This window comes from Coregonus clupeaformis, unplaced genomic scaffold, assembly GCF_020615455.1.
Source record: "Coregonus clupeaformis isolate EN_2021a unplaced genomic scaffold, ASM2061545v1 scaf3332, whole genome shotgun sequence".
Taxonomy (NCBI): Eukaryota; Metazoa; Chordata; class Actinopteri; order Salmoniformes; family Salmonidae; genus Coregonus; species Coregonus clupeaformis.
The window spans coordinates 15,832-30,780 of record NW_025536786.1 but is presented as its reverse complement, the minus strand read 5'-3'; the positions used below and the strand labels follow the sequence as shown (position 1 = coordinate 30,780).

Here is a 14,949-nt window from a genome sequence, read left to right as displayed (position 1 = left end):
CAGGCCTGAAGATCTAGGACATTTTGGGTTCAGTGGAAATCCTAAGAAACAGAAAGATATTCAAAAACAAGAAGTAGGCCTCAGCTCTTCATCATCAACATGTGAAAGATAAATCCTGGAAAGGGGTCTGGTTATGGCCAGCCTCTTGTCCAGAGAATGTATCGACATGATTGAAAATTCTCACTTTTTATTATACTTCAAAGACAGATCTTTTAAGAAACATAATTTACTGTTCTTTTGCATCAATGTACTGTATTTTCTCACAATTTGACATTTTCTGAAATAAATACCCAGATCAAAAGGCTGCACTTTTTTAAGAGGATAACAAATTGCTGGTGAGTTGTCTAACAAACGGTCATCTTGGTTGTCTCAACACTTCACCCATGTAAAATGTCAGATTTGGTCCCTTTTCTTCTTGCTCATGGTAATTTATTATAAACTGGATGGTTCAAGCCCTGAATGCGGATTTGGCTGACAGCCGTGGTATATCAGACCTTATACCACGGGTATGACAAAACATTTATTTTTACTGTTCTAATGACATTGGTAACCAGTTTATAATAGCAATAAGGCACCTCTGGGATTTGTGGTAGATGGTCAATATACCATGGCTAAGGGCTGTTCTTAGGCACGCACGACGCAAAGCAGAGTGCCTTGATACAGCCCTTAACCGTGGTATATTGGCCATATACCACACCCCCTCGTGCCTTATTGCTTTATTATAAAATGGTTCTTAGAAAAATATGTGCACTAATGTCCTAAAGATAACCTCTACATTGGATACTTTGCTTTCATTTCTTCCACAAAGGCAATATATTATTTTATGGCATCTTCTTTGGACTTTCCTATTGGATTGAAAATAGAAACAGGACACATTGAAGATTTGTGTTACATTCAAAACAGAGAGAGTAGAAAGGCAGAATAATACATTGTCCAAAATACTTACCTTCCTGTGCTTTCCAACCATCCCATTTAGATTTTCCTTGGAAGTCAAATATTCCCGGACGCTCTGTGGACACAACACATACATTTTCAAAGTTACTCTTACATCAACAAAAATATTACTTTAACTGGCAGGTATTAACAAAGTCTGAAAGACACTTGCCCATCGGGTAAGTCAGGATTATTTTTTGGTTACCCGAAGATTATGATCGCTTTCCCGATAATGTAAAAATAAACTACACTGAACCAAAATATAAAACGCAACATGCAACAATTTTACAGTTCATATAAATAAATACATTAGGCCCTAATCTATGGATCTCACATGACTGGGAATACAGATTTGCCTCATGCAGCCCGACATCTTCGCATTGAGTTGATCAGGCTGTTGATTGTGGCCTGTGGAATGTTGTCTCACTCCTCTTCAATGGCTGTGCGAAGTTGCTGGATATTGGCGGGAACTGGAACACGCTGTCGGAAACATCAATCCAGAGCATCCCAAACATGTTCAATGGTTGACATGTCTAGGTATGCAGGCCATCGAAGAACTGGGACATTTTCAGCTTCCAGGAATGGTGTACAGATCCTTGCGACATCGGGCCGTGCATTATCATACTGAAACATGAGGTGATGGTGGCGGATGAATGGCACAACAATGGGCCTCAGGGTATCGTCACTGTATCTCTGTGCATTCAAATTGACATCAATAAAATGCAACTGTGTTCGTTGTCCATAACTTCTGCCTGCACTACCATAACCCCACAGCCACCATGGGGCACTCTATTCACAACGTTAAGATCAGCAAATCGCTCACCCACATGACATCATACACGCTGTCTGCCATCTGCCCAGTACAGTTGAAACCAGAACTCATCCATGAAGAGCATACTTCTCCAGTGTGCCAGTGGCCATCGAAGGTGAGCATTTGCCCACTGAAGTCCGTTATAACGTCGAACTGCAGTCTGGTCAAGATCCTGTTGAGGACAATGAGCACACAGATGACATTCCCTGAGATGGTTTCTGACAGTTTGTGCAGAAATTCTTCAGTTGTGCATACCCACAGTTTCATCAGCTGTCCGGGTGGCTTGTCTCAGACCATCCTGCAGGTGAAGATGCCAGATGTGGAGGTCCTGGGCTGGCATGGTTACACGTGGTCTGCGGTTGTGAGGCCAGTTGGACGTACTGCCAAATTCTCTAAAACGTTCAGTTCTGGCAACAGCTCTGGTGGACATTCCTGCAGTCAGCATGCAAATTGCACACTCCCTCAACTTGAGGGACATTTTAGAGTGGCCTTTTATTGTCCCCAGCACAAGGTGAACCTAGGTAATGATCATGCTGTTTATTCAGCTTATTGATATGCCACACCTCTCAGGTGGATATATTATCTTGGCAAAGGAGAAATACTCACCAACAGGGATGTAAACAAATGTGTACACACAATGAGAGAAATAAGCTTTTTGTGCATATGGAACATTTCTGGGATATTTTTCAGCTTTTGAAACATGGGACCAACACTTTACATGTTGCATTTATATTTTTTTGTTCAGTATATTTTACACGCAATAGTGCCATATATTGCCTGCCTTTCACATACACAGGGGAGGAATCTGAAAAAGAAGAACTGGAATTCTTTGTATTTTGGTTGTTCTCAGAGCAGGCTCAACTTGCCCGACTGCCAAACATCGTCTGTCTTTCACAAAGATCAGTTTTAGGCTAGGCCTACTGGAAGTATTCACTTTTTAAATCACCTGCCCAACGGGGCAACATCAGAGCATGTTCAGGTCACCGGCCTAAATGTCCGTCCCTGAATGGTTTACTTACAGACAAAAAGGCAGCTAAACAATTGATAAGTCAAGACATTTAACTCTTGAGAAATGCATATAGAGACAAAATTATAAGCCTTGGTCTCACGAGTGGCTCAGTGGTCTAAGGCGCATTGCCTTTAAAATTGTAACTACAGACCCGGGTTCGATCCCAGGCTGTGTCGTGATCGGGAGTCCCATTTGGCGGCGCACTATTGGCTCAACGTCGTCCGGGTTAGGTGAGGGTTTGGCCGGTGAGGCTCTAGCGACTCCTTGTGGCACGCCGGACGCCTGCAGGCTGACCTCGGTAGTCAGTTGAACAGTGTTTCCTACGACACATTGGTGCGGCTGGCTTCCGGGTTAAGCAGGTGGGTGTAAGAAGCGCGGTTTGGCGGGTCATGTTTCGAAGGACGCATGACTGGACCTTCGCCTCCCGAGCCCGTTGGGGAGTTGCAGTGATGAGTAGATCGAAAAAGGGGGTAAAATACAACAAAAAAATTACAAATAATTATATATACAGTTGAAGTCGGAAGTTTACATACATCTTAGCCAAATACATTTAAACTCAGTTTTTCACAATTCCTGACATTTAATCCTAGTAAAAATTCCCCGTCTTATTTTAAGAATGTGAAATGTCAAAATAATAGTAGAGAGAATGATTTATTTCAGCTTTTATTTCTTTCATCACATTCCTAGTGGGTCAGAAGTTTTACATACTAATTGAGTGTATTTGGTAGCATTGCCTTTAAATTGTTTAACTTGGGTCAAACATTTCGGGTAGCCTTCCACAAGCTTCCCACAATAAGTTGGGTTAATTTTGGCCCATTCCTCCTGACAGAGCTGGTGTAACTGAGTCAGGTTTGTAGGCCTCCTTACTCGCACACGCTTTTTCAGTTCTGCCCACAAATGTTCTATAGGATTGAGGTCAGGGCTTTGTGATGGCCACTCCAATACCTTGACTTTGCTGTCCTTAAGCCGTTTTGCCACAACTTTGGAAGTATGCTTGGGGTCATTGTCCATTTGGAAGACCCATTTGCGACCAAGCTTTAACTTCCTGACTGTCTTGAGATGTTGCTTCAATATATCCACATAATGTTCCTTCCTCATGATGCCATCTATTTTGTGAAGTGCACCAGTCCCTCCTGCAGCAAAGCACCCCCACAGCATGATGCTGCCACCCCCGTGCTTCACGGTTGGGATGGTGTTCTTCGGCTTGCAAGCGTTCCCCTTTTTCCTCAAAACATAACGATGGTCATTATGTCCAAACAGTTCTATTTTTGTTTCATCAGACCAGAGGACATTTCTACAAAAAGTACGATCTTTATCCCCATGTGCAGTTGCAAACCGTAGTCTGGCTTTTTTATGGTGGTTTTGGAGCAGTGGCTTCTTCCTTGCTGAGCAGCCTTTCAGGTTATGTCGATATAGGACTAGTTTCACTGTGGATATAGATACTTTTGTACCCATTTCCTCCAGCATCTTCACAAGGTCTGTTGCTGTTGTTCTGGGATTGATTTGCACTTTTCGCACCAAAGTACCTTAATCTCTTGGAGACAGAACGCGTCTCCTTCCTGAGCGGTATGACGGCTGCGTGGTCCCATGGTGTTTATACTGCGTACTATTGTTTGTACAGATGAACGTGGTACCTTCAGGCATTTGGAAATTGCTCCCAAGGATGAACCAGACTTGTGGAGGTCTACTATTTTTTTTTCCTGAGGTCTTGGCTGATTTCTTTTGATTTTCCCATGATGTCAAGCAAAGAGGCACTGAGTTTGAAGGTAGGCCTTGAAATACATCCACAGGTACACCTCCAATTGACTCAAATGATGTCAATTATCCTATCAGAAGCTTCTAAAGCCAAGACATCATTTTCTGGAATTTTCCAAGCTGTTTAAAAGGCACAGTGAACTTAGTGTATGTAAACTTCTGACCCACTGGAATTGTGATACAGTGAATTATAAGTGAAATAATCTGTCTGTAAACTATTGTTGGAAAAATGACTTGTGTCATGCACAAAGTAGATGTCCTAACCGACTTGCCAAAACGATATTCTGTTAACAAGAAATGTGTGGAGTGGTGGAAAAACAGGTCAACGACTCCAACCTAAGTGTATGTAAACTTCCGACTTCAACTGTTATATATATATATATATATATATATATGCCTTGTAATAAGACACTATAGGCTGATACCTGTTTATAAGTAGGACCAGGGGTTTTGGGGCACTGAGACACTACTTTTATTGGTATTACCTGCATCATCCACTAGCGCTGCAGCAGGTAGGAAATGTTCTGGAATTGACACAAGCTGTCTCCAATCAATCCATATCCAGTTGTGCGTGTGTGTTTGGCAGGGGGATTGCCTAAGCCAGGGGATGAGTAGCTCTGCTAATCTTAAATCGCACAAAATCTATTATTTGCCAAGGAATACCATTTGTAGATCAGTGATTCTAAACCTCACTTTACTCAAACTGATCCTCCCCAACGGAGTCCAAAGTTGTAGCTAAAAAAGGGTAAATTAGGGGCAGTTTAAGGGGAGAGTCAATGAAACCAACCATGGATGTACTGTATGTTGTAGAAAACTTGGGGGGTAGCCCCAACCGGGACTTGAACCTGTGTCCAGTGACTGTCAAGCCAACACATGAACCGTTACGCCAAGAGGTCCGAACCTCTTGGTGTACAGTCGTGGTCAAAAGTTTAGAATGACACAAATATTAATTTTCACAAAGTCTGCTGCCTCAGTTTTTATAATGCCAATTTGCATATACTCCAGAATGTTATGAAGAGTGATCAGATGAATTGCAATTAATTGCAAAGAATTAATTAATTGCCATGAAAATGAACTTAATCCCCCCAAAAAACATTTCCACTGCATTTCAGCCCTGCCACAAGAGGACCAGCTGACATCATGTCAGTTATTCTCTTGTTAACACAGGTGAGAGTGTTGACGAGGACAAGGCTGGAGATCACTCTGTCATGCTGATTGAGTTAGAATAACAGACTGGAAGCTTTAAAAGGAGGTTGGTGCTTGAAATCATTGTTCTTCCTCTGTTAACCATGGTTACCTGCAAGGAAACACGTGCCATCATCATTGCTTTGCACAAAAAGGGCTTCACAGGCAAGGACATTGCTGCTAGTAAGATTGCAACTAAATCAACCATTTATCAGATCATCAATGAAGGCTTCAGGTCACCCAAGAAAGTCCAGCAAGCACCAGGACCGTCTCCTAAAGTTGATTTAGCTGCGGGATCGGGGCACCACCAGTGCAGAACTTGCTCAGGAATGGCAGCAGGCAGGTGTGAGTGCATCTGCACGCACAGTGAGGCGAAGACTTTTGGAGGATGGCCTGGTGTCAAGAAGGGCAGAGAGGAGGCCACTTCTCTCCAGGAAAAACATCAGGGACAGACTGATATTCTGCAAAAGGTACAGGGATTGGACTGCTGAGGACTGGGGTAAAGTCATTTTCTCTGATGAATCCCCTTTCCGATTGTTTGGGGCATCCGGAAAAAAGCTTGTCCGGAGAAGACAAGGTGAGCGCTACCATCAGTCCTGTGTCATGCCAACAGTAAAGCATCCTGAGACCATTCATGTGTGGGGTTGCTTCCCAGCCAAGGGAGTGGGTTCACTCACAATTTTGCCTAAAAACACAGCCATAAATAAAGAATGGTACCAACACATCCTCCGAGAGCAACTTCTCCCAACCATCCAAGAACAGTTTGGTGACGACCAATGCCTTTTCAAGCATGATGGAGCACCTTGCCATAAGGCAAAAGTGATAACTAAGTGGCTCGGGGAACAAAACATCAACATTTTGGGTCCATGGCCAGGAAACTCCCCAGACCTTAATCCCGTTGAGAACTTGTGGTCAATCCTCAAGAGGCGGGTGGACAAACAATAACCCACAAATTCTGACAAACTCCAAGCATTGATTATGCAAGAATGGGCTGCCATCAGTCAGGATGTGGCCCATAAGTTAATTGACAGCATGCCAGGGCGGATTGCAGAGGTCTTGAAAAAGAAGGGTCAACACTGCAAATATTGACTCTCTGCATAAACGTAATGTAATTGTCAATAAAAGCCTTTGACACTTATGGAATGCTTGTAATTATACTTCAGTATACCATAGTAACATCTGACAAATATCTAAAAACACTGAAGCAGCAAACTTTGTGAAGACCAATACTTTGTCATTCTCAAAACTTGACCTCGACTGTACGGTTAAGGTGTTGGTTTAACAGTCGCAGGACCCGTGTTCGAGTCCTATTCGGGGCTACTCACCGAATTCACTAAAATATACTTTCATGGTTGGTTTCATTGACTCTCCACATTAACTGCCCTTAATTGACAATTTTTTTGCTACAACTTCCGAGTCCGTTAGAGGATCAGTTTGAGAAAAGTGAGGTGTACAAATAGTATTCCCTGCCAAATAATAGGCTTTGTGCGATTAAGATTCACAGAGCTATGCCTCCCTTGCTTTAAGCGATACCCCCGCCAACCAGACATGGATTGATTGAGTGGAGACAGCTTGCGTCAATTACAGAACATTTCCTACCTGCAGCAGCACTAGCTGACAATGCTGGAAATACCGGTAAAAGCACAGTGCCTCAAAGTGCCCCAAAACTCCTGGCCATACTTATAAGAAGTTGTATGTCATTATCTTGATGCTTGAAGTGGTACCAGAAAGATTAGACAATAATCAGGGATTTGGCTTTAAGAATGAGGTGCAGCCTGTAGGACAGGTTGAACAGAATGACTCACCCGTGTTGATGTTGCCAATTGTTGCCTGCTTGTACAAACCATATACAACTGCTAGTTCTATATCGTGGAGCTCCGCCCCATAGGGGAGCTCTGCTCCTAGTGGTTTACCCTCTGCCCTAAGGCAGCAACAGCCTGAGACAAAATTATGCACACACCTACAGCCAATAGGAGTACAGGTGTCCCTATAAGAGGGGATGCCTCCCCTCAATCAGCCTCCCTTTTTCTTCAGCGACTGGATGACTAGACTGAAGAGCCAAGAAGAGACGAAGCACAAGACTCAGGACGAAAACGCCGTTGATATTCCAGTCATCAACGTCGTCTAAATGAGCACACCGGGAGATTTTCCACCCCCAAAAGCTCTTTTCAGAGCTCAGTGCAGATGCACTTCCATGGCGGCCGGTGACCACCACGACCTGTGCTTCGTTTGTTTGGGATCCCAGCATGCCAAGGAAGGCGTCTGCAGTCCCCCGAATTGCGCCTCCTGCGCCCTCCTTTCTTTAAAGGAGAGGAAGCAGCGTTGGGCGTTTTTCAGGGAGGACATCCCCCTTGAGGACGTGCTGTCGATACTAGCCTCTGCTTCAGAGGCGTCGTCCGACGGCGCAGACTCGGGGGAAGATAGGGACTTTGAGGGGGGGTCTGGCATTCCAATGGAACAGTCGGACCCCATCCCTCATACTTTCAAGCCCCCCTTTCCTTTGGAGAGCGAGAGGGCTTGTAGTCCCTATAGTGAAGGGGATACGAGCTCTGAGAGATCAGAAGCTCTCTATTTCGCTGCAGCCTCTCTGAGATCTGATTTTCCGGGTCTCATTGAGAGAGCTGCTCAACAGCTGGTGATAAGGCTGCCCCCTCTTCCCTCCGGACCGGAGGTTGATATGATGGTCCTTATTCCAGGCCAAAGAATGCAGCAGAGCCAGTGGCTCCTGCCATGCCTTCTTTGGCTAGGTACGTTGAGGGCTCGTGGGAGGCACCTTTAGCGGCGCGTTCGCCGGTAAAAGCGGATCTCCCATTCACGAGAGTGGAAGGAAGGTTTCAGGGTCAGGGAATCCCCAGGTTAGAGAGCGCCATGGCGGCGTATCTCGTACCGGGTTCGAGCCCTTGGCCCTCTTCCAAGAAGGCCACGTTGCCATCCCAGAAGGACCGACTCACAGCGTCGCTGTTAGAGAAGTCCTTTGGGTTGGGAGCCCAAGCTGTAGCAGCAGCTAACAATATTGCCCTCTTGGCGGCCTCTCTGTCCCGTTTAACCACGGGCAAGACAGAGCTGGCACCGGAGGAGGTGGAGGAGGCGTCCAGAATTTCTGGCGCCATACTCCACCTGACACAGGCGTCCGCAGTCTGCGCGGGGAGGTCCATGGCCACTTCGGTTGTCGGGGAACGACACCTCTGGTTGTCCTTGACATCCATGAAAGAGGCAGACAGGACGTCTCTCTTGAACGCCCCCCTCTCTGACGACGGCCTCTTTGGGGTCGCAGTCAAAGAGGCGACGGAGCGCTTTTCCAAGCTGGAGGAGGAGAAGAAGCAGCTGGCCAAGCACCTGCCGTTGGCAGGACGACTCGGCCCCCCTCCATCCCAAAGGCCATCTACCTCCGCCCCTCTAAGTAGACCGGGGTCTACGGCGAGGCGGCGTCATCCGGCGGCCACGAGCAGCAAGGGAACGGGCCCCGCCCTTCCAGCAGCTACGGTAGCCCCACTACAGCTGGCGAGGGAGGTGACGAGGACGCCGACCTGGCCCTCCAAGGGAGGCAAGAGGAGGCGTACGTGACGGGACGCGGGGGAGAGGATGGAGGACGCATCGATGGTGTCGAACGTGCCCACTGTCCCCCCCCACCCTTCGGTTGAAGGGATGGGTGTTGATGTAAATGCCTTTGTTGATGTATTTAATAAAGAGTTGGCTCCACCTGACTTTGTCAAAAAATAGACTATTTTCCATAATACGTCCGAGAGCGTTCAAATCTCACCCTCTCTTCCTTACCATTCTAAGAGCCGTTCAGCCCACCGAGGGTGCGTTGCTGAACAGGCACTTAGAGTAGGTATCCGTAAGACCTCAATCAGGTCGTCACATCACACTTCACGTATAAGAAGTGCTTTACATAGAAAGCAGCAGTCCCGGTCAGATTCTGACATGAGGACGCAGCCGCTATTTGGGGACAGACTAAGGTCTCCGCTAGTACGAGCCAGACCCATGCTGCGTTCACGGAGGGCCCGATTACTGCGGTCACTAAGGTGTCCAGAGTATCGGCGCCCCCAGGCATTGTAACACAGCAGCTATCTGGGGACGGCGCATTATCGCAGACTAAGGTCTCGGTTAATGCGATTCAGACCCATGCTACGTTCACGGAGGGCCGGATTACTAGGGTTATGGGTATAACCAAAGTATCAGCTCCCCTGACAGAACGAGCCAGTACTCACCACACTGAGCGTGAATCAACCCACCAGGGGTGCAGAGTTGAACACACACAGAAGGTGAAAGTTAAGAAGGTATCAAGGCGCCGCCTTGTTTTACCTCATAGAGACCTCATACTACAGACTTCTAGGAGTACTGTAGTGAAGGTCTCTGATAGCGAATTGCAGTCACCTAAGATGACGCAATCGCTTGCTGGGGATGGTGCCCTGCCGCAGGCTGTGACCTCGGTCAGTGCAATTCAGACCCGCGATGCGTTCAAGGAGGGCAGGAATACGACGGTTACGGGTTTAACCGACGTCCCTGCTCCTCTTTCTTTCTCAGAACACATTGATGATTCCTCTCCCTTTCACGGGAGGCCCACCTTGGGCTGTTCCACCACTTCAATGTTGGGGAACAGTGGCGGTAAGGGCCATAGAGGAATACAGGTCCTTCCTACTGAATGCACCACAGCTTCGTGCTCAGCCACTTTCTCTGCATTGCTGGCAGTGGCGAAGAAGCTGCACCCTCTCACGCTGGCTAGAACAGACGTTGCAGAAGGGTTATGCTCTCCAATTCCACCGGACCCCACCCCCGTTCAGGGGAGTGGTGGAGACGGTGATGAAAACGCCAGACAAAGTGGCCGCTCTGATGACAGAGATTACGGAACTTTTGGCGAAGGAGGCGGTGACAGTAGTTCCCCGAGAGCAAAGGAACAAAGGGCTATATTCGCCTTATTTCCTAGTGCCCAAAAAGACGGGGGGAGTGAGGCCGATTTTGGACTTACGCATTCTCAACGAGAGCATGACCAAACGGCCCTTCCGAATGCTAACGACAAAACGTCTGCTGGAATGTGTCCAGAGAGGGGACTTTTGTACGAGCATAGACCTAAAGGACGCGTACTTTCATGTGCCGGTTCAGCCGCGTCACAGGAAGTTTCTGCGGTTCGCCTTTCAAGGGGTGGCGTACGAATACACGAGGATGCCATTTGGGTACGCCCTGGCACCTCGCACATTTTCCAAGTGTGTGGAGGCGGCATTGGAACCGCTATGCGTCGTCAGGGAATACGGCTACTAGCCTACCTGGACGACCTACTGGTTCTCGCCCCGTCAGCAGAGCTGGCGATCACTCACACAACACAGACAGTGATGCATCTCACAAGTCTGGGGTTTGCTGTGAATTGGAAAAAGAGCGCGCCCTGGCCCACTCATCAGATTGTCTACCTGGGGATACAGCTAGACACTGTGAGGATGAGGGCTCGAATTTCGGACCCCCGAAGGGTAGCCTTGTTGCTAGCCCTGAGGAAGTGTCGTCCGAATCACACGGTGACGGCGCTGTCGATCATGTCACTTTTGGGTCTCATGTCGTCAGCCCACTCTGTGGTTCCGCTGGGACTCCTGCATATGCGCAGGATGCAGCGATGGTTCACCCAACTAAGACTAGACCCATTGCGTCAACGTCATCGGTTGGTGGTGGTTCCACTCTCGCTCAGTGCAGATCTGAACTATTGGAGAAACCCGCGTTCTCACGCACGGAGTCCCGATAGGAAAGGTGTCCTCTCACATCCCAGTATTCACGGATGCGTCCCTGACGGGATGGGGAGGGACATGTCAGACCCAAGCGATAGGAGGTGTGTGGCCTCAATCAGGTCGTCATATCAACCTCTTGGAGTTGGAAACGGTTCGACTGGTTCTGACCCACTTGCGATGTGCTGGTCTGGTCAGACAACCGGACCACAGTAGCTCACATAAATCGCCAGGGAGGAGTCAGGTCTCCTGCTCTCCATCGGGCGGCAGAGGAATTGTGGCTGTGGGCTCACGAGCACCTTCGCTCATTGAGAGCAGCACACATTCCGGGCTACTTGAATGTAGGAGCAGACCTCATGTCAAGAGGGGGTCCTCGAGGCGACGAGTGGTGTCTGCACCTGGACATTGTTCTTCAGATTTGGGAACAATTCGGGAGAGCCGAGGTGGACCTATTCGCATCACGTGTGAACGCGCAATGTCCTCTGTGGTTCTCTCCGAGGGAACAGGACGAACCGCCACTGGGAAGGGACGCCTTTGCGCACCAACCGTGGCCGAGAGTTCTCCTGTATGCATTCCCTCCGCTGTCCTGCATTCTCCCACTGCTAGCCAGGGTGAGGTCAGGGGGGCTGTCAGTGATACTGATAGCGCCCGATCGCCCGGGGGCTCCTTGGTTTGCGGAGATGAGTCAGATGTTGATTGCGCCACCTTGGCCAATTCCACATCGACGGGACGCGTTGTCTCAGGCGGGAGGCACGATAGGGAAATTGCCCATAATCGGCCAACCACTGAAGGCCTGGCTGCTGAGAGGGACAGGCTAGAGCGCCGTGGGTTATCTGATGCAGTGATCAGGACCATACAGGGTTCACGTGCCAGTTCCACTTCTAAGATGTATGCCAGTAGATGGAACGTGTTTTCACGATGGTGTGTCACACAAGGTGTAGACCCCATGAGCTGTCAGGTGGAGAGTATTCTCTCTTTTCTACATCTCATGTTTGATAAGCAAAAATCGCCTGCCACTTTTAGGGTGTTTGCAGCAGCGATTTCAGCTTGTCATGAGGGCTTTGGCAGAGACAATGTCTTTAGCCACCCTCTAGTGAAACGCTTCCTATTAGGAACGCGGCGACTTAGGCCAACACCTAGAGTCACGCTTCCTCAGTGGGATTTGGCTTTGGTACTCGAAGCGCTATGTAAGTCGCCGTTCGAGCCATTGAATCAAATACCCCTCAAGATGCTGTCTATTAAGACAGCACTGTTGCTCGCTTTGTCTACAGCTAAGCGGGTTAGTGATTTGTGTGCTCTTTCGACGAGACCTGACTGCCTGGCCATCAATGGTGACCTGAGCAGAGCAGTGTTACGTCCTAACCCGGCATTTGTGCCGAAGGTTATTAAGAGTTCATATAGGTCACAGACCGTGGAGCTGTGGGCTTTTTCTCCTCCTCCTCATAGAGAGAGGAGTGAGGAAAAGCTCCATCGCCTGTGCCCGGTACGCGCTTTGGCGTGTTACATCGAGCGCACAGCAGCGATTAGGTCATCGCCTCAGTTGTTTGTGTGTCACGGTGCGGCTGCACTAGGTAGACCACTTTCAAAACAGCGGTTGTCTCACTGGCTTTGTGAAGGCATTGAGACAGCTTATGAGGCAGCAGGGCAGCAATTGCCTCAGGGTATCAGAGCTCACTCCACTCGTGGAGTAGCGGCTTCTACTGCCCTTTTCAGAGGAACAGGGGTAGAGGATATCTGTAGAGCAGCATCCTGGTCGACGCCGTCTCCATTTATCCGTTTCTATCTCTTAGATATGTCTTCTAACTCTCTGGCTCGATCTGTACTCAGCGTGGCTGAAGGGAGATCTTGAGCAAGATAGAGAGGAGAAGCAGGACTGTGGACACAGGTTTCCATCAGGTCCGCTTTGGTTAAGAAGACGTGTTTTTTGATAGATGTGTTTTCTAACTCTTTGGCTCGGTCTGTACTCAGCATAGCTGAAGGGAGATCTTGAGCTAGGAAGAGAGGGAAAAGCAGGACTATGGACAAGGTTTCCATCAGGTCCGCTTTGGATAAGAAAACATATTTTGTGGCATGAATCCTGACTGACAGGTTCAGTACAGTAGAGGCATGCGTTGATTGACAGAAGGTGAGGTCATCTATCTGCTTGTTCAGTTTAGTATGACTCATGTTTTGTTCCTGCCCACTAATCTCTGGGATTCCATTGAGTGAGTGAGGCGGTCTACGCGTTTACAATGTAGAGTGACACTTGGTGTCATTCCATTAGTGGTTGGTAGTGTTTTCACAGGATATTGAGGCACATCTATCTTCTAGTACAGATTAGTATGGCTTCTATTCTGGTGATCTGCCCACTAGTCATTGGCATTGCCATTGGACTAGGTGGTGCGGGTCTTTAACCGATGACGCGGTATATTGTGACGCCCGTAGGCGTTTTTAGTTGCAGTACTGCGGGACTCGGTTGCAGCCATTGCTAGGCCTGACCTTCTCGTTTCGATGGGAAGTGTTAGGCTCGGCAGGGAGTACATTTTGGGAGCGCTACGCTCCGCCTTAAACCACTAGGAGCAGAGCTCCCCTATGGGGCGGAGCTCCACGATATAGAACGATTAGTTACCGGAGTGTAACTCCAGTTCTATGAGTGGAGCGGAGCCCCATAGACTTAAGGCCCTGCCGACCCTCTCTAGTCTCGCTGAAGAAAAATATCTCGGGAGGCTGATTGAGGGGAGGCATCCCCTCTTATAGGGACACCTGTACTCCTATTGGCTGTAGGTGTGTGCATAATTTTGTCTCAGGCTGTTGCTGCCTTAGGGCAGAGGGTAAACCACTAGGAGCAGAGCTCCCCTATGGGGCTCCGCTCCACTCATAGAACTGGAGTTACACTCCGGTAACTAATCGTTCAGCGTAGCTAGGTTGTACGGTCAGCCTCCTCACCTCATCCGCAGCCTTTTCAAATTCAGCCTCGAGAAGAGAAAAAAAAGTTTTGTATTGCGCTCCTTGTGGGGACCAAAGAATCGATTTCCATCCAAAATCCTATTTTCCTTAACCCTAAATCTAACCCTTAACCTAACATTAACCCAAACCCTAATTGTAACCCTAAACCTAAAATAGTATTTAGTCCCCACTTGTCAAAATGTTCTTGTTTTACTATCCTTGTGAGGACTTCTGGTACCACAAGGTCAGTTAAACAAAACCACACACATAATTTCCCCTATATACTGAGAATAATATGTAAATCAGCGGATGCTGAAAATACTTCCACACCACATTGTGTCAAAATATTTGTATCCGACTTAAAAATAAGTTGAATACCTTAACACCCCAAAAATTCTCCCTATGACAAAATCAGTCCTATATGCCACACACATCAGTTAAAATGCATGTGTCTACACGAAGCTATTTGCAGTAGCGTCATAATAGATTCGCTGCAAAAAAACTGTTTTAAAAAGAAATGCATGACACCTAGAAGGTATCTAACATTTTAAACAGATGATTGTTAGTTACTGCACATAAAAACAAAAAATAACAAGGTTTCTGTTTACCATAGACATGTTCTT

The 14,949-nt window shown here is 47.6% G+C and overlaps 1 pseudogene; it reads right to left on the bottom strand.

Moving 5' to 3' along the window:
- Positions 1-561: 561 nt before the first annotated feature.
- LOC121561109 lies at positions 562-14,943 on the bottom strand (annotated as a pseudogene).
- Positions 14,944-14,949: the final 6 nt, after the last annotated feature.